We start from the raw sequence: 21,493 nt of genomic DNA, 5'->3' as shown, positions 1-21,493 counted from the left end.
GCGCCAGGAGACGGGCTGCCCGGATATCGCCTAATTTATAACATGCCCTCTTCAGTATATCAGGGAAGAAGAAGCCGGAGTCTCATGACCAAGAAAGGCAAAAACAAAAAAACAAAAAAACAAGCTCTTGGAGAGTGTAGAAAGCCGCCGGAGGGGTATCTGTAGAAACCACGAAGTTCCCTGCCCCTTACCCACATTTAGATTCGGGCAGTGCCAAGACGCCTTAAAAATGCGCAAGCGCCCCACGAAACCAGGATGGAGGCTACGGGACTCGCCCGGGTTGAGTGGGCAGGCCCTGGGCGGAGTTGAGTGGGGCGGGCCCTGGGCGGGGTTGGGCGGGCCCTGGGCGGGGTTGGGCGGGCCCTGGGCGGGGTTGGGCTGGGTTTGGGCGGGAGGGGCGGGGAGAGCTAGTGTTGAGGGTCTGCCACTTGGTTCTTGGTTTGAAGGCTTCTCTTCCTTTACCAAACTTAATTTGCTCAGTCTTATTTCTTTCCTTCCTTCCTTTGGTCACCTGGTGAAGCGCCCAGCTCTCACTCGGAGTATGAACCCGTCCGCCGGGCTTCTCCGGCAGCCTGGGAGTGGGGGAGCAAATAAGAAAATGTGGAATCTTTTGCTGAAAGCTTTTTAGTACAGAAGGCTGGCTGTTAGGGGTTTCGCCCCAATAATATAAAGATAACCTCTTGTGCTTTGTGCAGAAGAAATACCTAGTGACCTAAACTTCAAGCACCAGGATGTATATTTTGCAAAGTTTCTCAGAACTAGTTTTTACTCTTACTTGAGTTTTATGGGAATTGGTTGGTTATTCATCCTTTTTCAGGCCTCTGCCCTTTGAGATGAATGAGGTGGGGAGTAGAGGGAAAGTAGACTAAAAATACTTGAAAATACTTGAAAAATCCTTGAGGGGCATCTGGTGGCTCAGTCAGTTAAGCCTCCAAGTCTTGATTTCAGCTCAGGTCATGATCTCATGGTTCCGGGATGGAGCCGCCCATGCAGCTGTGTGCTGACAACGCAGAGGCTGCTTGGGATTCTCTCTCCCTCCCTCTCTATCTCTCTGCCCCCCCACCCACTTGCAGTCTCTCTTTCTCTCTCTCCCTCTCTCTCTCTCTCAAAATTAAATAAATAAATAAATAAATTTTAAAAAAGAAAAGAAAATTTTGGACCTTGAACTTGGAAGATCTAGGACTACCATTTTAAGTTCCAGTAGTATTCACTTTAGTTCAATATAAGATATTTTTAAATTAAAAATGGAAATACCATATGATTGAATAATTCCACTAGTATTTACCCAAAGAAAATGAAAACACTAATTTGAAAAGATACGTATGCAGCCCCGTTTATTGCAGCATTATTTACAATAGGCAAAATATGGAAGCAACCTATGTGTCCATCAATAGACAAATTAATAAGGAATGTGTGTGTGTAGATAGATAGATAGATTATAATGGAAAATTACGCAACCATAAAAAAGAAAGATCTTGCCATTTGTGACAACATTGATGGATCTAGAAGGTATTGTGCTTAGTGAAATAAGTCAGGCTGGAAAAGACAAATACTATATGATTTCACTCATAAGTAGAATGTAAAAAATTTCGAATAAGCAAATAAAAAGCAGAAGCAGACCTATAAATAAATACCCAGAGGGGAGAGGGGTGGGAGGTTGGGCTAAATGGGTGAAGGGGAGTGGGAGATACAGGCCTCCAGTTACAGAAGGAATAAGTCACAGGAATAAAAGGCATAGCAGAAGGAATAGAGCAATGATATTGTAATAGTGATCTTTTGGAACAGGGAGTGGCTACACCTGCAGTAAACATAGCATAATATGTTAACTTGTCCAATCACGATGTTGTACACCTGAAATTAATGTAATATTGTGTCAACTATACTCAAAAAATATGTCTTTTAAGCCTCTGCTATGTGCAAGGTACTGTATGAAAGGAGTATACTAGTTTCCTACCTCCAGGGATAGAGCAAGGCTTTTCTTTATCGTCTAACTGCAGGTTTTCATAAGCATATTATAATGCATTTATGAAAGCATGTAGAAAACTGATAGATGATACTAACCTTTATATAGCATTTTCCACAAATAAACTCATTTAATCTTTACAACAATCCTATGAGGCAAGTGCTATTATCATCCTCATCTTATAATACAGGAAAAGGCCCAGAAAAGTTAAGTGGCTTGCCCAGGTCAGCTACTAGTTAGTAGCAGACCTAGTCATCTGGCTCAAAACCCGTACTCTGAAGCACTACGTGATAGAGAATAGACATAAATCTTGGGGTGCCTGGGTGGCGCAGTCGGTTAAGCGTCCGACTTCGGCCAGGTCACGATCTCGCGGTCCGGGAGTTCGAGCCCCGCGTCGGGCTCTGGGCTGATGGCTCAGAGCCTGGAGGCTGTTTCCGATTCTGTGTCTCCCTCTCTCTCTGCCCCTCCCCCGTTCATGCTCTGTCTCTCTCTGTCCCCAAAATAAATAAACGTTGAAAAAAAAAAAAGAGAATAGACATAAATCCATTCTGAAGAGGATGAAGGCTGAGTGCTCCAGATCTAGGGTATATACCAGCATCCTGACTTTGCCAGGTATAAGCCCGAGAACCCCAAGTGTTCAGCACTGCCAGTGCTCTTAAGAGCAAAGGTTTCAGGCACATTCATATGATCAGCTCATCCAAAGTCGCTGCTTTTACAAAGCAACAGTGTGCTATCATGGAAAGAACATGCAACTTGGGTTTGAGTTGCAGTTGCAATTTCTTCAAGGCTGAGTGGTTTGCAACTAGTCATTTCCATTTTCTCAGCTTCCCTTGCCTCTTCTGTAAGGTAGGAATCATCATCATCATCATCACCATATTTTCCCCTCACTAGTGTTCTGAGAATCAACAGTTCAGTAAGTTATAAATTTTTTTAACGTTTCTTCTTTTTTTTTTTTTTTGATAGAGACAGAGCGTGAGTGGGGGAAGGGCAGAGAGAGAGGGAGACGGAATCCGAAGCAGGCTCCAGGCTCTGAACTGACAGCACAGAGCCCGACGCGGGGCTCGAACTCACGGACCGTGAGATCATGACCTGAGCCGAAGTCGGACGCCCAACCGACTGAGCCACCCAGGCGCCCCAACAGGTCAGTAAGTTACAAAGCTTACACAAATGTTAACTTGCTGATCTTACCTTTCACTCATTTTATTTTGCCACAGTTCTTGATGATATGTAGAAGTCTTTTCTTGATTAATGTAATTAATCAATTAATTTTTTAAATGCTGGAATGACTCATAGTAAGAAAGGGGCATAAGCTTGTTAAAAAATACCAGGTGGAAGGAAAGGTGTTTCACAGAGTATGGATTGAAAAGAGAAAATTAAATGATTTAGGACAGCTCTTTGTTTCCGTTCTACTGTCTTCTGGACATATATTCAAGAAACAAGTAGAAAACATTCCCCAACTCTTAGTAGCACTCAGGTGTACCAGCTTCTTGAAGTATAAAGGTGCCTGTCAACACTGGTTATTTTCTTAAAGTTCCTGCCATCTGATTTTAGATCCTGCAAGACATAAATTAAGAATCCTGAAAATGTTACAACAGCCGGGCTGTTCAGTGGGAGGTAAAATGTCAGTAGCAGAGTGTGGGTTGGGATGTCACATGGAGTGGCTGATCATAGGAAGATTTTGTCTCATTTCTCAAATAAAACACAGCACTCTGACAGCACTAAAGCCAGCTATTCTCATTCTTATTTGCATATCCCACCCAACATCAAAGCATGATCTTTCTTTATATCGTGATCCCTTCAGGTTGTTCGCTGGATCCTATTCTGAGGGGAAGTGACCACAATTCACCGTGAAGACGGACTTGTCAATCATCAGGCGATCTAGGAGAGCGTGCAAGCGGGCAAGTTCAAACGCCAGTCTGGCTCTGGGGGAATCAGACCACTGCCGCTTCTCCATTTGTGAGGACGGTGCACTAATGGCCTCTGGCAGGCTGCTCTGTGAAAACACTAGACAGTGGATGGAAGACCAGTATAAATTTTAAATTGGTTTGTGCTGGATATAAATAGAAACTGCCTCCATGTGAAATAGTTCTTAATTTTTTTAAATTCTCTGCTTTTCCCAGAAGTGACTTTTTAAAAATGGACGCTTGGTGGGTCGGGCCAAGTTGTAAAGCATGCAGACCCTGTGGTAGTTGAGGGAGGTCATTGTGGGCTCCTCTCTCCGATTCCTTCGATCTTTCCCTGTCTTCAGAAGGGTTCATATATCACCTGGCCTCGGTGTCACCAGTGGGGAACAGATGTCTGAGTAATGAGCGTTTGTTCTGGGCTGATTTACCCTGGGGAAGGCGTCTCGGGCATGCAGGCCTCCAGGAAGCCCCGCTTACCCCACTTTTATGGCTCTTCTGCTGCCAAAACTACCAACTGAGTAACTTTCTAAGCTGGGGAGGCATGTCTGTGCCTGTGCATTTCGCCCATTCTAATGCAGTTTCCCCGGTGGGAAATGGACTATAATAGTGTCATGTGTTTTGTTTTGTTTTTTTAATTTTTTTTTTCTTCAACGTTTTTATTTATTTTTTGGGACAGAGAGAGACAGAGCATGAACGGGGGAGGGGCAGAGAGAGAGGGAGACACAGAATCGGAAACAGGCTCCAGGCTCTGAGCCATCAGCCCAGAGCCCGACGCGGGGCTCGAACTCCCGGACCGCGAGATCGTGACCTGGCTGAAGTCGGACGCTTAACCGACTGCGCCACCCAGGCGCCCCGTGTCATGTGTTTTTTATTGTGGCTTCTGTCTATCCTCTCTTTGGCAAAAAAGAAGGCAGAGGAAAAACATTTTCCCAACGTTCAAAACAGCTAGTGATGTCCCCAAGAAAAGCATCCCCCGTAAAACACTGGAAAACAAGAGAGAGCTACACACATTTTATGATTTTCAGAACGATGACACCTGCCGTGCAATTATTTGGTAATTTTCATGTGGCAGAATAGCCATCTCAGCTGCCATCTCGTAGTCTTTTTGTCAAACAAAGCCCTATGGGGTGTGTGAGTTTAAGTTTGTCTTTGAAACCTGAAATCTAGATTATATCGATATTATCGGAAAACAATGAAACCTGTGTTAAAGCATTGTAATTTCACAGGAGGAAGTAAGGGTCTGCATGGCACATTTCTCACCCGTAGGAGGGGAAAAGGCAGTTGGGGTTGCAGTTGCTGGGACAGCTTTATTGCAATAGAGGATGAACATATTGACATCAACTCCCTGCTCTGACCTTCTCGTTGTTGAATGTCAATATGGTGTGTGAAGCCACCTCACTTTCGTCTGCCTGCTTCTCGTTATGTGCAAGTCAAAAGCACATCCGCAGAGATTATGGATTTAACTCATTTTTGACACATCACATTTCATCTCTCTCGTTAAGAAAGGCTGAGGTATGACTCATAATTTATTTTAAATCATTTTAAATATACTTAATTATGCATAGAAAAAAAGTGGAAATCCAAAATAAGATTCATGCAACTTTACATTAACATCATCTATTCAAATTTAGCATATATCACATAATGTCTTGTACAGAGAATGAAAGAAGGGGTCTTCTCCAGTGGGGGTCAGAGGGTGATTCCTAACTCCTGGAGATTCTCACTCTGTGTCCTGTATGCCTGCAGCGTTGCAATATTTTACAACGAGCCTTAGTAACCTTTTTGTAAGTCCATATACACACAGACAAATAATACAAAGTCCCCAAAAGGCATAAAAATTAGAATTTTCATATGTTTCTGTGTACTTATACCCCAAACCACCAATTAATTTAGAATATTCTTTTTTTCCTTAAACTTAATGTTTTTATTTACTTTTGAGAGAGAGAGAGAGACACAGAGTGCAGGTGGGGGAGGGGCAGAGGGAGAGAGGGAGACACAGAATCAGAGGCAGGCTCCAGGCTCTGAGCTGTCAGCACAGAGCCTGATGCAAGGCTCGAACTCACCAACCTTGAGATCGTGATCTGAGCCAGAGTCAGATGCTTAACCGATTGAGCCACCCAGGCACCCCTATAATATTCTTTTATCATCCCTTGCATAGATGTGAGGAGCCTACTGAGTGACAGTCTCCAAGTATTAAGCCACAGGAAAGGTCACCTGAGGGTCCTTCTGCCCCTTAGGGTTAATTATAGTGGTTCTTCACGGGGCTGTTGGAGAAGTGAATGAATGAACGAACGAACGAACTAACAAAAGAACAAACATCACCTCCACACATTGCTGTGAGAAATGAGTGACCATCCTGGGCAGTTATTTACATGAGCATTCTGATGGCCATGGAAACTGATGATCAAGTGAAAAGAGAAATGAAAAAACTGGGTTTCAAGAAGGTAAATGTTGATGGATCATTTTCTTTTCAGGTAGTAGAAATTTCTGTCTTTAGAAAAACCTATGTAACTTTAACCAATATCAAAACATGGGTGCTCCGTAGCCAATAAAAGTTAGTATGTCCAGGTGTCAGCTCTGCACTGGACTTATGTATCCTAGTTCCTCAACCTTTCTCGGCCACAGAATAAAAATTTCAACTTAACAGGGTGACTGCAACAATTAAATAAGATGGTGTGAAAAAAAATTAAGAGAAAATATGTAAATATATAGACGTCTCTATGGAAAATATTATTGAGCAAAAATTATAAAACTGAACCTAGTCACTGATATGAACCAAAAATTAATTTAGCATGATACATAAAGCATTAGAATTTTAAGTCCATTGGATTTTGTGCTTGTAGGAAGTTAGCTGGTTTCAATTAAAATTGTAACCTAAAAATCTTTCCATTTCCTCAAACGCCACCCAATCTCCCTGTAGCATTTCCCTCTTCCTTTCTCCTTTCCCCAAGAGTGGTAAATATTAGGTAAGGCTGTGGGACAACAGATCAGAACTGTCAGGTAGAACCCAGCATGAAAACAGCCCCCAAAGATGTGGAATCTATCTTGAAATCTCGAAGGCCAAAGAGAGGAGTATCCCACTAAAATAATAGCCAACCTTTTAACATCAGCATGAAAATAAAAACTCACATCATTTTCAAATGCCAAATCCATAATTTTACTTGCCTCTCCTTCCGCCTTAGATTCTTAAACGGTAGAGATGTGACATCTCTCTAGTTTCTGCTACACAGAAACAGAGTCACAGGTCTAACTTCAGATCACCTTCTAGAAGAGGGTGACAGGTACTTGGCTAGAACATTTGGCCAGAACATAAGACCAGCCTAGGGCTGAATCCCAGTTCTTTCCACTGACAAGTTTAGTTACCTTGGGAAAGTGACTTCCCCACTCATGTCTCAGAGATGAAATGAAGGATATATATCATAGGATTATCATGTTATCCAGTAGCAAAGGTACCAGCCTGTGTTCACTAGTACATGGGCACAGGATGCCAGGTGATTCTAGATGGCCGACTTGGGGTGGAGGCGCAGAGAGGTTAGCCTGGAGGTCTTCTTCCAAGAAATGGTCAGGCTCTGACTATCACTATTACAGTCTGGGAAGCAAGGCCATGGGGGTAGAGGCGGGGGGGGGGGGAAGGGGAGGAGGAAGTTATACATCTGGGAAAAGTGTCTAATGGAAGGCAGTTCTCCCCTTTGAAAGAAGGGGAGAGAGTATGACATTCCCCAGATCACAGCTAAGAAACTCGGGAAGCCCAAGTCAAGCACCACTTGCCCTGGGCCTATAACCCCCAGCCACAACCCTGCCCTCCACTGACTCTGACCTAGAAGAAGAATTTGCCAAAGCACCGACCCAAACAACCCAAAGATTTCCAGCTAGAGACTTAGGTGGAAGCCTGGCTTTCTAACAGCGAGGAGAGCTGGAGAAGACGTGGTTCTTAGCACATGATGGCATGATCATCACATCCCATTCAACTCCCAAGCTCAAGGGTATCCTGTCCTCTTTCCTGGCACCAATTCTTCTAACAGTCCATGGATCCAGAGTGGAGAACAACTGCATCTCTATTCATGTAAATCATGGTAAAGGTAAAATTCAAATCAAGGTGTTTGTGTTTTCTCCCCCGAGCAGAAGTGAGCGCCCTGCGAACACACAACCGTAGCCTTGTTTCGGCACAGATGTCAGGAACGCAGAGCCTGTAAATCTGCCCAGGCAGTTCTGTTCTTGAGTCATTAAGAACAACTGAGTGGGTGGAACAAGAACATGAAATTACTGTGTGCACTCATGTTTTGTTTATGGAGCAATCATTTCTAGACGTGTTTTCTTTTTTGTGAAGAATCTTTTCTATGTTTGCCTTCTAACACCCCACCTTCCTTCCTGTCCCCAGCTCTCCCACACCCACTAAAAAGAAACATTGAGAGCATTACAAAAATCTCCACAATTTTAAGAATAGATTACATTAAGTGTCTCTCTAAACCAATTCCTTTTCCTTAATCAAAATAAATGACTAATATGAATAACACAGGTAACTACTGAATTTGAACACAGTATATAGGTTGAAAAGCTCGTAACAACTGCTACCAAATCATGAGAAGCACCTTTCTTGCTCCGTCGTGTGCCACGAGGACCCTGTTAACCCAGTGAATTGAAATTTCTGTGATGCTAAGTCTCACCAGGGTTTCATTAGTGGTTTGTGTACCTGCCACAGGATTTTTCACGTAACTTCACTGTCTGTCACTTACTTTGTCTATAAAATGGGGACAGTATCTACTCTGTGAGGACTGAGTGCCTAGAATATAGTAAGCACTCGTGAAACTGTAGCTGCTATTACCATTGCTGATAGTTCGCAGCAGCAAGGGGACAGACAGGATGGCTTTTGCCAGATCCTGTTAACCCTTTTCTCTGATACACCCATCCCCCAGCCTTGGCTGGGGCAGAGATCCAACCAAACGGGGGCTCCCGGACTTACCGTGGTGATCACCCCAGTTAGTGCCCACTGTTCCCGGACCCCCCGCAGTTTCTGTTCATCTCTAGACTGACCTGCCCGGCTGCTACCCCGCTTCCTCCCACCATAGGAGGGCCGTGTGTGTGTTTGTTGAGCTCTGGTGCTGTGTTTACCATCTGGGTGGATCTCACTTCATCATTTTTCCTTTTGTTGTTTTTGGCTTCTTGGCGTTGTCCTGCCTGGCACACACCCCCGGCCATGTTCTCATCACAGCAATATCCCCTTGTTTTCGGGAGCCAGCCTGCTGCTAGAGGCAGAGTGGTGACATCAGGTGTTTTAAACGAGAGAGCGATTGCATTAAATCTTCTCTCGGGAAAACGAGTTTGGTTTTTAAAAAATATTCCGTGGAATGGATCTAATAACTTAGTTCTGGAATAATTTCTCCTCTGCCTCCTCTAATTGCAAGGATTCTTTCAGAAACAATGGAGTATTACTGCTTTTCAATAGGCTGATGAGACTTCATTTGCAGAGGGTTTTCATCCACAGGAGGGCCTTTCAGACTCTACCCACGACACAAACAGGTACAGGGAAGCCTCCCCGGCCCAGAAATGGACAAGGCAGGCAGCAATCCCAGGGCCAGCCTTGGAGAAGGTCTAGGAGTGGCTCTGGAGTGCCACGGGTCCCCACATCATTCCCTCCCTAGGAGGGCCTGATGAGGCTCCACACAGGTACCTGCCTTTGGATCTGAAAACCTGTCCAGCCAATAACGTTTAGTGTCCAGGACAAGGTTTCTCGGCAGGGATACTAACCAGGCCAGGGGCCCGACTTCCTGCAAGCTCTGGGAGGGCTGGGGGCTGATCACATTCAAGAACTGAGAGCGGTGGCCACAGGCTTTTCCAAGAGAGCTGTAATGCTGCCAGTCAAACAGCGCTTAATTTCCGGTGGGTTGTAAAAGTGCCATTTATCCTGCAAGCGTCGGGGCGAGCGGCACGTTAGGATTCTAAGTTAAATGATGCAAGAATAAGTACTCTCCGTAAGGGTTCTATGCTTCAGAATTAAAAACGAGGCAAAAAAGACCAAACCTACTTTTACACCAATGGCAAATACTGTAGCGAAGAAATCACTTTCCATTAAATTCCCCTGATAGAGCCATGTGTAACCTGAGTGGATGGCCACCACCGGAGGCCCACTGCCATCTAGCAGCACCTCATAGGCACAAAGGCAGTTTTGTCCTTATGGCCTCAGGCCATGTTTTTGCCACATTGACACTGTCCGGCCAATAAGAGGATGTCAGGGGAATGGGTGGAGTCAGGCCAATTAGGATCTGAGGTGGTCCCTGAGGCAGCTGGCAAGGGGACAGCAGCAATGGCCTTGACACAGTCAGGCAGTTGGCTGAGGATGCTGGTCTGTTGCCATCAGACGTTTATACCCCTCTCCTGGGCTTGCAGACCTATGATTTAGAAAATTATGGAGAACTTTTCGTTTCTAAGGAGGACCACATAAGAAACAACTTCACGGAGCCTTGTAGCTGGAGCACTGAGTCAGTAGGGTCACTGTGTGTGGTGGGGTCTTGGGAAGATGCGATTTAGGGGGGGAAAACTACTAAGTGTTTCAGTGACTTGTTAATTAAATTACATATAGGCTACAAAAAATGCTGTTTAATAACTACTACCCCAAAATGCACAGTTAGCTTTGAAAATAAAGGTAGATTAGCAGTACAATAGAACATTCTGTGGTGAGGGTAATATTGTAGGTCTGTGCCAGCCACGTGTGGCTGTCGATCACTTGAAATGTGGCTGGCAGAGCTGATGAATTTAATTTGTAACTTTACATTATTTTAATATTCTTTGGATAACATACAGCTGATGGCTGCGATATTGGACAGCTCAGATTTAAGGGGATCAAAGTGAGAAAGAGCGGCACCTGCGTGGCTCAGTTGGCTAAGCGTCTGACTTCGGCTCAGGGCATGATCTCCAGGTTCGTGGGTTCGAGCCCCGCGTCGGGTTCTGTGCTGACAGCTCACAGCCCGGTCCTGCTTCGGATTCTGTGCCTCCCTCTCTTTCTGCCCCTCCCCGATTCACACTCTGTATCTCTCTGTCTCTCTCTCAAAAATAAATAAACATTAAAAAAAAAAAGTGGGAAAGAGAAAGGAGACACTTAGAACAACCTTCCTGTCTGTTCAAATCCCAAAAGTAGGAAATCCCACTCATCTGCTAATGAATTCAGGCCACAGGAGTAAAAAAAATTAGTAATAATTTCAATTCAGACCCAAAGTGCTTTAATGCCTGTCTAAATGTTGAATCATAATAGCTTCTCTTTTTCACAATTTCTATGGGAAAAAAATACCATTTTATGCTTCTGGAAAGTGGAAGTGTCATTCTCAGCATGTGTCCTCCATTAGTATGGAGCCTTGGAGCCATACTAATCCATCCATACCTCCATCACCTTGGAGCCACGTAGAGCTCTGCCTCTGTAGGCTTCTCCCGTCAGATTATGATTGTTACAGCCAGACGTATAGACAAGTTCTTCTATTGCCGCCCTGATGTAGACAACCACTCCGTCCAGTAATTCAGTGCGTTTCAACACTTCCGCTTGTAAAGTGGCACCTTGTTCCTCTGAGAAATGTTTCACGTGCTGATTGGTCAGCAACCAGCTCGTGCCAGCAGATTCGAGCGCCACTCTTGGGCCTAGGCGAATCCCCTGAAAAGTGGTCTCGGCCCACAGACAACAGGTACAAGGGAAGGGGCAGTACACAGGCCTCCCTGCTGCCCACCCAGGCCTAAGACCCCAGCAGCTCCTGTGGAGCAGGCCTTGAAGCCCTGACCTCACTTCCTGCAAGGGACAAAGGTCAAGCAGAGGGGGCCTGAGTAAGGTGAACAAAGACCTCTCAAGCAGTACGGGGTGGGAAGCAGGGGAAGAAGAGCGGAGTAAGGTTCTTCTGGTTAAAAACGAAAAAACTGGGGGCACCTGGGTGGCTCAGCCGGTGAAGCATCTGACTCTTGGTTTTGGCTCAGGTCGTGATCTCACGGTTTTTGAGTTTGAGCCCTGTATCAGGCTCTGCACTGGTGGTGCAGGGCCTGCTTGGGATTCTCTCTCCCTCTCTCTGCTCTTCCCCCACTCACGCTCTTTCTCTCTCTCTCTCCCTCTCTCAAAATACACAAAACAAAACACACAAAAAAACTAAAAGATTCAGGAAGCCAGCAGCTTGGGGTCAGGTGTCTGAGCTAGACAATACACTTTTTAAAATCCATGAAGTATAAGCATCACACAACAACACTTCCTGATCTCAGAGCTCTGCCCTGATCTTGTGAAAAGCATCAGGGCCCCTAAGCGGTGAGGTGGCCCCTCCACAGTGGGGAGGGGCCTGGGGTGTCCCAGCCGGCTTGTGGGTGTGAACACAGGCACTCGGGCCCAGGGGGTGCAGGCCTGGACAGGCAGCTCAGCCAGGCCTGCTTAATTGATACAGTCTCCTAATGAACGGGATAAACACCATTTGGGGCCATTTGCTGTGAAATGGACTGGGGTATACGAGAAGCCGGCCTTGTACGGGCAGAAAACACGCACGTCGGCAGAAAATAATGTGCTGGAAAAGTTTTAAATTAAAGACGTGCCGTTCTGAGGGTGCAGAGGCGTTAATGCTTATGTAATTAATCATTTCATATTTGAAGATTGGGATTTTTTTTTCCCTTTTAATTAATTAGCCAGTAGACTCATTATAGTACATTTTTCATGTCAAAAAGGCAGTGGATTCTAAGAGAAGGGAGGGAGGCCACAGGGGAGAAGTGACGGCAGCTGTAGTGATATAGTGTGCTGTGAAAAGTACAGGGAACCTCTGTCATCTCTGCCTAAAAATTCCCTTTGAAGGGCTCAGGAAGGCAGAACTGGTCAAAATGCACGGGATTTATCCACGTCCCGTGAATGCAAGACTCCGCTGGTGCTCACCGTTTCAGAACCTGCCTTTAGCCCCTTACCAAGAGTTGTGGCCTACTTGGCCAATGGATTTGTCTTTTACCAGAAAGAGGGTACAGCATGAGGCTAAAGATCGGGCTCTGAAGCCAACCACCCCAAGTTCCAGTCCTGACTGTTCCTGGAGACTGTGGGCAAATCACCTAAACTTCTTCATGCCTCACTTTTCTGCTCTGCACAATGTAGTACCTACCTTAGGGTAGTTGAAAGAAGGAAATAAAATAATGCATATCAATTGTTTACTGCCTGGCACACACTGAAGACTCAAAAACAGTAGGCTTTATTACTAGAACACACTTTGTGGGACAGAACACCACCCTTGACTCCTTCACAAAGCCATTGTGTGTGTGTGTGTGTGTGTGTGTGTGTGTGTGGTAAAATATACAGAACATAAAACTTAGGGGCGCCTGGGTAGCTCAGTCAGTTGAGCATCTGACTTGATTTCGGTTCAGGTCATGATCTCGCGGTTCATGATCTCGCGGTTCGTGAGATTGAGCCCCGCCGCCTCAGACTCTGCGCTGCCAATAGGGAGCCTGCTTGGGATTCTGTCTCTCCCTCTCTCTCTGCCCCTCCCCCCCCGCTCACTCTCTCTCTCTTTTTCTCTCTCTTCCTCAAAATAAATAAACTTTAAAAAAATTAAAATTTGAATTAAAAAAACAGAAAATGTACTGTTTTAACTATTTTTAAGTGCACAGTTCTGTGGCATTAAGTACTTACATTGTTGTGCAAACATCACTACCATCCATCTCCAGGACTTTTTCATCTTTCCCAACTGAAATTCTGTACTCCTTAAACACTAACTCCCTATTCCCCCAAGCCCCCAGCCCAGTCCTTGGAACCACCATTCTACTTTGTTTCTGAATTTGACCTCTCCAGGAACCTCATATAAGAAGAATTACACAATATTTGTCCTTTGTGACTGGCTTAATTCACTTAGCATTATGCCTTCAAGGCACATCCATGTGTAACATGTCTCAAAACGTCCTTCCTTTTTAAGGCTGCAGAATATTCCATCATATGTGCATACCACATTCAGTTTGTCCATTCATCTTTCAATGGACACTTAGGTTGCTTCCATCTCTTGATTACTGTGAATAATGCTGCTGTGAACACGAGTGCACAAATATCTGTTTGAGTTCCTGCTTTCACTTCTTTGGGGTGTGTACCCAAAAGTGGAATTGTTGGATCACATGTAATTCTGTATAATCTTTTGACGAATCATCATACCCCTTTCCACAGTGACTGCACTGTTTTACATTCCCACTCGCAACGTACAGGGTTTCAATTTCTCCACATCCTCGCCAGCACTTGTTATTTTTGGGGGTTTTTATTTTTTTTAATGTTTTTATTCATTTTTGAAGGAGAGAGAGAGACAGAGCATGAGCAGGGGAGGAGCAGAGAGAGAGGGAGACACAGAATCCAAAGTAGGCTCCAGGCTGTCAGCACAGAGCCCGATGCAGGGCTCGAACTCACAAACTGTGAGATCATGACCTGAGCTGAAGTTAGATGCTTAACCAGCTGAGCCACCCAGGCGCCCCTTCCTCGTTTTTTTTAAATAGCCAACCTAATCAGAATGAAGTGGTACCCCATGGTTTTGACTTGCACTCTTCTAATGACTAGTGATGTTGAGCATCTTTCCTTTTCTTTTTTTTTTAACTTTAAAATAATGTTTATTATTTTGAGAGAGAGAGAGAGAGAGAGAGAGAGAGAGAGAGAGAGAGAACACGGATGTGAGAGCAGGGGAGGGGCAGAGAGTGAGTGGAAGACCGAGGATCCCAACTAGGTTCAACGCTGTCAGTGCAGACCCCAACACAGGGTTCGATCTCACGAGCTGCAAGATCATGACCTGAGCCAAAATCAAGAGTCAGATGCTTAACTGACTGAGCCACCCAGGCACCCCCTCAGCATCTTTTCATACTTCATGGAGTTTTTTGACAGCAGATACAAAGGAGAGAGCATGGTAGAAACTCCTTGGGCTCTGGACACACGAACTATTGAGAATATGAGAATATAAGCTTCTGTTTCTACCAAGATGATGATGATAGACAGCTATTAATACGGAGAGATATTACATTTAGTGTATGCATAGAAACGAAAGTCTAGCCTGCTTTGTGCCGTCATTAATGCACAGGGTTTAACTCTGGGACAGCAAGAGGATCTTTTCTATTCCTATTTTACTTTATATGTTTCATCAAAAGGGAAGATAAGGGGGTAGAATTAAAAGTGTTTTACTTTCATTTTTTAATTTTTTTTTCTGTATTTTTCAATATTTCTACAATGTGTTGCTTTTGTAAAATTATTTTTAACTTCATAGGTTAATAGATTCAGGGAATACAGACCAGGGGATGCAAACCATAAATGTTTACAGGGAAACCTTTCTACTGCTCTTTTGCATCCTATCTGGCAAGGGCACAGTAGAAGTAGCTCTTGACTATGTTTCTGCCTCTCTGTTCAGCAATGGCCAGCACCTGCCCTGGGGTTTGCTAGAAAGCTGAAGGGAAGTCCACAGGAGTGGATCTACACCTGCTTTCAAGATATTTGCTGTCTGTTAATGCTTACACAAGACACAGCGAGGGTACCACAGAGGGCTTTACAAAAGTGCAAAATTGTGCCTGTGGATGTGATCTAGATGCTTTTGAGACAAGATTGCCCAGAACCTGCAAATTTGGGAACCTCACGGGGAGGAGAGACAGCAGTGGTGGGTGGATAGTGAGCCAATCTTGAAGGAAAAGGACAATTCAATGGGTATCATGGGGGAGGAAGGCAGACAGCACTCTAGGTCCTGGGGACAGCAGCGTTCCAGGCCCTGAGGCAAACTGAACCAGGGCTGTGCGGTGGGACAAGGACTCTGAAGAATGAGCAGAAGTTCAGAGAGACTCAAATACGGTAATGTTTGGACTTCAAAAATAATACATGTTCATTACAGATTTTGTGATTAGATATAGAGATATAAATGTATAGATAATATAAATATAAGTAGAAAGTATAGCTAAAATAGTATAGATACTTATATGTGGACACTTTACCAAAATAACATGGAATCCTGTTCCACAACTTTCTATTTTCTCAACGATGCTCCTATGTCGTCATGGCCTCTCTTTACATACACACACATGCATGTGTGCATGCACGCACATACTCACCCTTCCCAATACACCTCATTTGCATGAATGTGACATAATTTATTTTAATAGGCCCCTATTGATGAGCAACTCTGGGTTGATGAGGGTATGCATCTCAATTTTGTTAGGTATTGTTGACTTACCTTACCGAAAGGCTGCAGCCATTTCTCCAGCCCCTCTACCCCAGGGTGTGTGAGAAGGGTGCAGGGTAGGGTGTGGGGCCTCAGCCCTGCTCCCGCCTCATGGCTACGCCACCTGCTTAGCGTCACTAAGCCTCAGTCCCTATCAGGAATGGGAATGACAGAACCAGCAGCAAAGGTTGCTGTGGGTGCTACATCAGGGAATCCCTCCCAAAGTGCCCGGCATGACCTAAGCACCCATAAAGTCAGCTGCCCTTACTATCTTTCAAATTTTAGCTAATTTGATAGGCAAAAATGTTTTCTTGTTTAAATTTGTATTTCTTAAACCACAAAGATGATTATGACCATTTCTCCTCACAGATTTGCTGGCTTCTCAATGATGTATTCATTCGGCCAGCAGATTGTGAAAGTCACAAACCAGTCTAGTCCCAGCACTCTGCTGGGAGCGCTATGGGCCTCCTATGGCAGGCAGTGTCTTCTCCCCAGGGCTGCTGCGGGAAGATCCAGAATTTGCCACAGCTCTGGGGGGCCTTGCTTAGCATCCAGACCTCCCTTGCTTCATCCTCAGGACTGGCTTGTGGCTGGGCTTAGAGGACCAGGACACTGGAGGTAGTTGAGGATAAGGAGGGCTCAGTTTTCCAAGGGGTCGGGAACCTGATGGTGGGTCCCAGAAGGCCTGCACACCCAGATCTACCCTCAATGGGGCCACCCCCCAATTCAGCTACTGGTGGGGTGGTCAGGTTTAACAAATAGTAATATGAAACACACTGTTAAATTTGAAGTTCAGATAAATAACAAATAATTTTTCAGTAAAAGTACATCCCAAATATTGCATGGGACGTACTTACACCAAAAAAAATATTAAAAATTGTATTGAAAAAAACTATTCATTGTTGGGGTGCCTGGGTGGCTCAGTCGGTTGAGTGTCCAACTTCGGCTCAGGTCATGATCTCACGGTCCGTGAGTTCGAGCCCCGCATCGGGCTCTGTGCTGACAGCTCAGAGCCTGGAGCCTGCTTCAGATTCTGTGTCTCCCTCTCTCTCTGACCCTCCCCCATTCATGCTCTGTCTCTCTCTGTCTCAAAAATAAATAAACATTAAAAATAATAATAAATAAAAATAAATAAATAAATAAATAAATAAATAAATAAAATATTTTTAAAAAAGAAAGTCATGGGGCGCCTGGATGGCTCAGTTGCTTAAGTGTCTGACTTCGGTTCAGGTCATGATCTCGCAGTTCATGAGTTCAAGCCCTGCATTAGGCTCTGTGCTGACAGCTCAGAGCCTAGAGCCTGCTTGGGATTCTGTGTCTCCCTCTCTCTCTGCCCCTTCCCCACTTTCTCTCTCTCTCTCTCTCTCTCTCTCTCTCTCTCTCTCTCTCTCTCTCCCAAACGAGTGAACATTAAACAAAGAAAAGTCCTTAAAAAAAAAAAACTATTCATTATCTGAAATTCAAATTTAGCTGGGTGTTTTTATTTTATCTGGTGACAGTTAACCTGCTGCAGGTTAAACTAATAGTTTAACTAATAGTTAAACTAGTTAGTTTCCTATAGTTAGGAAACTAATAGTTTCCTATTAGTGCTATAGCAAATTACCATATATTTAGTGGCTTAAAGCAATACAAATTTACTCATAATTCTGGGGGCCAGAAGTCCAAAATCAGTTCCACTGGACTAACATCATGCTGTTGGCAGGGATGGTTCCTTTTCCAGATTCTCGAGGATGCCTTCATTCTTTGGCTCACGGCCCCTTCCTCTGTCTTAAAAGACAGCAGTGTAACAAGCTTTAAATCTTTCTCTCTCTGAGTCTGACATTTCTACTCTTACAAGGACTCTTGTGATTATGTTGGGCCCACTTGGATAAACCAAGTTAATCTCCCCTTCTCTAATTGTGTGATTTAATTATGTATGAGGTCTCTTTTACCATGTAAAGTAATATATTCACAGGTTCTGGGGATCTGGATTTGGACATCTTTGGGGTGTCTTTATTCAACCTATTATATCTGCCCGGAAACCAACAAGCATTACATTGTTTCTATTGCATTCTAAATTCCTAACTCCAACTCTGCACCCCAATGTCTATAATAGCACTTGGCATACTATACTGTACCTATTTCATAAATGTCTGTCTCTGTCTTCCTACTCCCCTGCTTTGAGGATAGACACAAGACCTATTCCTCTGGTCTGCCCTGTGCTTGATACAATGAAAATCGACATGTGTGCTTGAGCAAATGATGATTGAATGTGTACATACTGAGCTGTAAATTAAGGTGTGCCTCTACAATATACTTATGTTACCAAAATAAACAAGCAAACATGCTGGGTGCGAATGTGACTCCATGTGCAGAGAGATGGGCTCTGGACCAGAGAGCTGAGCAGCAGAAGGAAGAGAGATGAGGGGCAGGGAGCCTTGGGTAGGAGAGGAAAAAAAATGAGGCAGAAAGGCAGGAGTGCCCTAAGCCATGGCCCTTCCCTGGTCAGTGTAAACCTAGGAGGTGGTTATGAATGCAGTAGGGCTCCCCAAGCACACCATGAGGCAAACATTTGAGTGCAAGCACCTTATTTGAGAGAAGGCCTTAGGAAGTACAGAGAGAGTAATGAGATTGGACCAAGGGTGTGTGTTGATGTGCTCTGGGGGCACCCAGGGCTCCACCTCCTGAGGGCCCTCAGAATTACCCCACACAGGGGCGCCTGGGTGGTTCAGTCGGTTAAGTAGTCGACTTCGGCTGAGCTCATGATCTCACGGTTCGTGGGTTCGAGCCCCGGGTCACACTCTGAGCTGACAGCTCAAAGCCTGGAGCCTGCTTTGGATTCTGTGTCTCCCTCTCTCTCTCTGCCTCTTCCCCACTCGTGCTCTCTCTCTCTCTCAAAAATAATACACATTAAAAAAAAAAAAAAGAATTACTCCACACAGATGGATCTACGGAGACATTCATCGCCCCTTGCTTGGGTTGTGAATATGAGACCTGTTTTCAGGTGAACTGAGGGGACCCCCAATGGAATATGGCAGGACCAAACAGCATCCACTCAAAGTGGTCTTACAAGGTAAGATTACATGGATATACACCTCCAATTTTATTTACTTTTATAACGTTTAAAGATTTTATGGGGTGCCTGGCTGGCTCAGTCGGTGAAGCATGTGACTCTTGATCTTAGGGTGGTGGGTTCAAGCCCCACATTGGATACAGAGATTACCTAAAAGTTAAAATCTTAAATAAGTAAATAAATAAATAACTACATTTTAGGGGCACCTGGGTGGCCCAGTCAGTTAAGCGTCTGACTTCGGCTCAGGTCATGATCTCACAGTTTGTGAGTTCGAGCCCCGCATCGGGTTCTGTGCTGACAGCTCAGAGCCTGGAGCCTGCTTCGGATTCTGTGTCTCCTTCTCTCTCTGCCCCTCCCCAACTTGTGCTCTGTCTCTCTACGTCTCTCAAAAAATAAATAAATGGAAAAAAGTTAAAAAAAAAATAACTACACTTTATAAAGTTTTATTAAAAAAAAAGAGGAATATTTCCATTTTGTAAAAAATATAAATAATTGCAGGAAATATACATTCTCTACCCCTTAAAGTCCGTGTTGGACCCCTTGAGAATGACTGGTTTTCAGCCCCCAAGGCAGCTGCCACCTCGATTCTCCCAGTCTGATTGATGTACAGAAAACATCCCGCTGGAATTTCTGATTTTGCTCAACTAAATTCTCCTCTTTCTCCCAATCCCTGATTGGGCCACAATCACTATGTAGTTATCACTTTCCAGCCTTGATTCATCAGAGTCCATCTCTGATAAATGGTTCTTCTCAAAGGAAAATATTTGAGAAATTATAAATTCATTGAGTTTCATTCTAACAGAATGAACTTTGTTTCTTTTATTTTCTTGCTATAATTAATTTTGTTTTATCTGTTTTCAAAAAAAAATTTTTTTTAACATTTATTCATTTTTAAATTTTTTTTTTTCAACGTTTATTTACTTTTGGGACAGAGAGAGACAGAGCATGAACGGGGGAGGGGCAGAGAGAGAGGGAGACACGGAATCGGAAACAGGCTCCAGGCTCTGAGCCATCAGCCCAGAGCCTGACGCGGGGCTCGAACTCACGGACCGCGAGATCGTGACCTGGCTGAAGTCGGACGCTTAACCGACTGCGCCACCCAGGCGCACCAACATTTATTCATTTTTGAGAGACAGCGTGCAAGTTGGGGAGAGGCAGAGAGAGAAGGAGACACAGAATCCGAAGCAGGCTCCAGTCTCTGAGCTGTCAGCACAGAGCCTGAGGCAGGGCTCGAACTCACGAGCTGTGAGATCATGACCTGAGCTGAAGTCAGATGTTTAACCGACTGAGCCACCCAGGCACCCCTATCTGACTGGTTTCAGACAGTGACTATCCCACACTGGGACTGGTCTGTGTGAGTATCTGCATTCATTCCTTGGTTCTTGAGTGTGAGCCATGAAGAAAAACGCCATCAAACTAGTTGTCATAAGTGACAGGACCCCTCTGAGTATGAGGAGCTCAAGTGAACTGCCAGGCTCTTTGGCAGTGGAACGCCACCCCTTGGGGTCCATGACAAGACAGCTGCTCCCAGGTGCAAACGAAGAATAACAACCCTCCCTGAGACTCTGCAAGTTTGGTAGATAAGGGTTTCATGGATCACACAATAACCATCACAACTCAAAGTCACTGAAGCCACGTCTCCTGTCTAGTTCCTTGAAGAAAGAAAGAAAAACATAGAACAGGTTTTGGTTTTGGTTTTGGCTTTTTCACTTATTCATCCCACGAATTCTTGTTGAGTATCCATGATGGGCCAAGCACTGTGCAGAGTATTCAATCAGAGAAAATGTGGAGGAAAATGTGTGATACCTGAGATGCTATCCCAAGTCCACTCTGAAATAAAACAAACAAGGGTGGGAAGGAAACAGAAAAGGGGAGAGGAAACAATCTCCACCCGGGAGAAACACTAGCGACACAGCCAACTGGTGACCACACCGATAGTGGCAGACAAAGTTTAGAAATGCATGGTATTGGGGCACCTGGGTGGCTCAGTCAGTTAAGCGTCCAACTTCGGCTCAGGTCATGATCTCACAGTTCGTGGGTTCAAGCCCCGGGTAGGGCTCTGTGCTGACGGCTCAGAGCCTGGAGCCTGCTTCGGATTCTGTCTCTGTCTCTGTCTCTCTGTCTCTCTCTCTCAAAAATAAATAAACTGAAAGAAAGAAAGAAAGAAAGAAAGAAAGAAAGAAAGAAAGAAAGAAAGAAAGAAAGACATTGTATCGCATACTATCCAAAACCTCAAGGAACAGTTTTTCCATAAGTAAGCACTGCTCAAACACACACACATTCCAAATGTCCTACTATCTGTCACATACAGTGGAGTGGGAGGGTTGCATTTTTGTTTACTTCGGCAAATCTAAATTTGGATCTAGGGCCTCATCACAAAGGCTGCCTCACAGACCCTGGTCCCTGTTGTGCACGTGTC

Source organism: Prionailurus bengalensis, chromosome A3 (assembly GCF_016509475.1).
Source record: "Prionailurus bengalensis isolate Pbe53 chromosome A3, Fcat_Pben_1.1_paternal_pri, whole genome shotgun sequence".
NCBI classification, from domain to species: domain Eukaryota; kingdom Metazoa; phylum Chordata; class Mammalia; order Carnivora; family Felidae; genus Prionailurus; species Prionailurus bengalensis.
Note: the sequence above shows the minus strand (reverse complement) of the source record.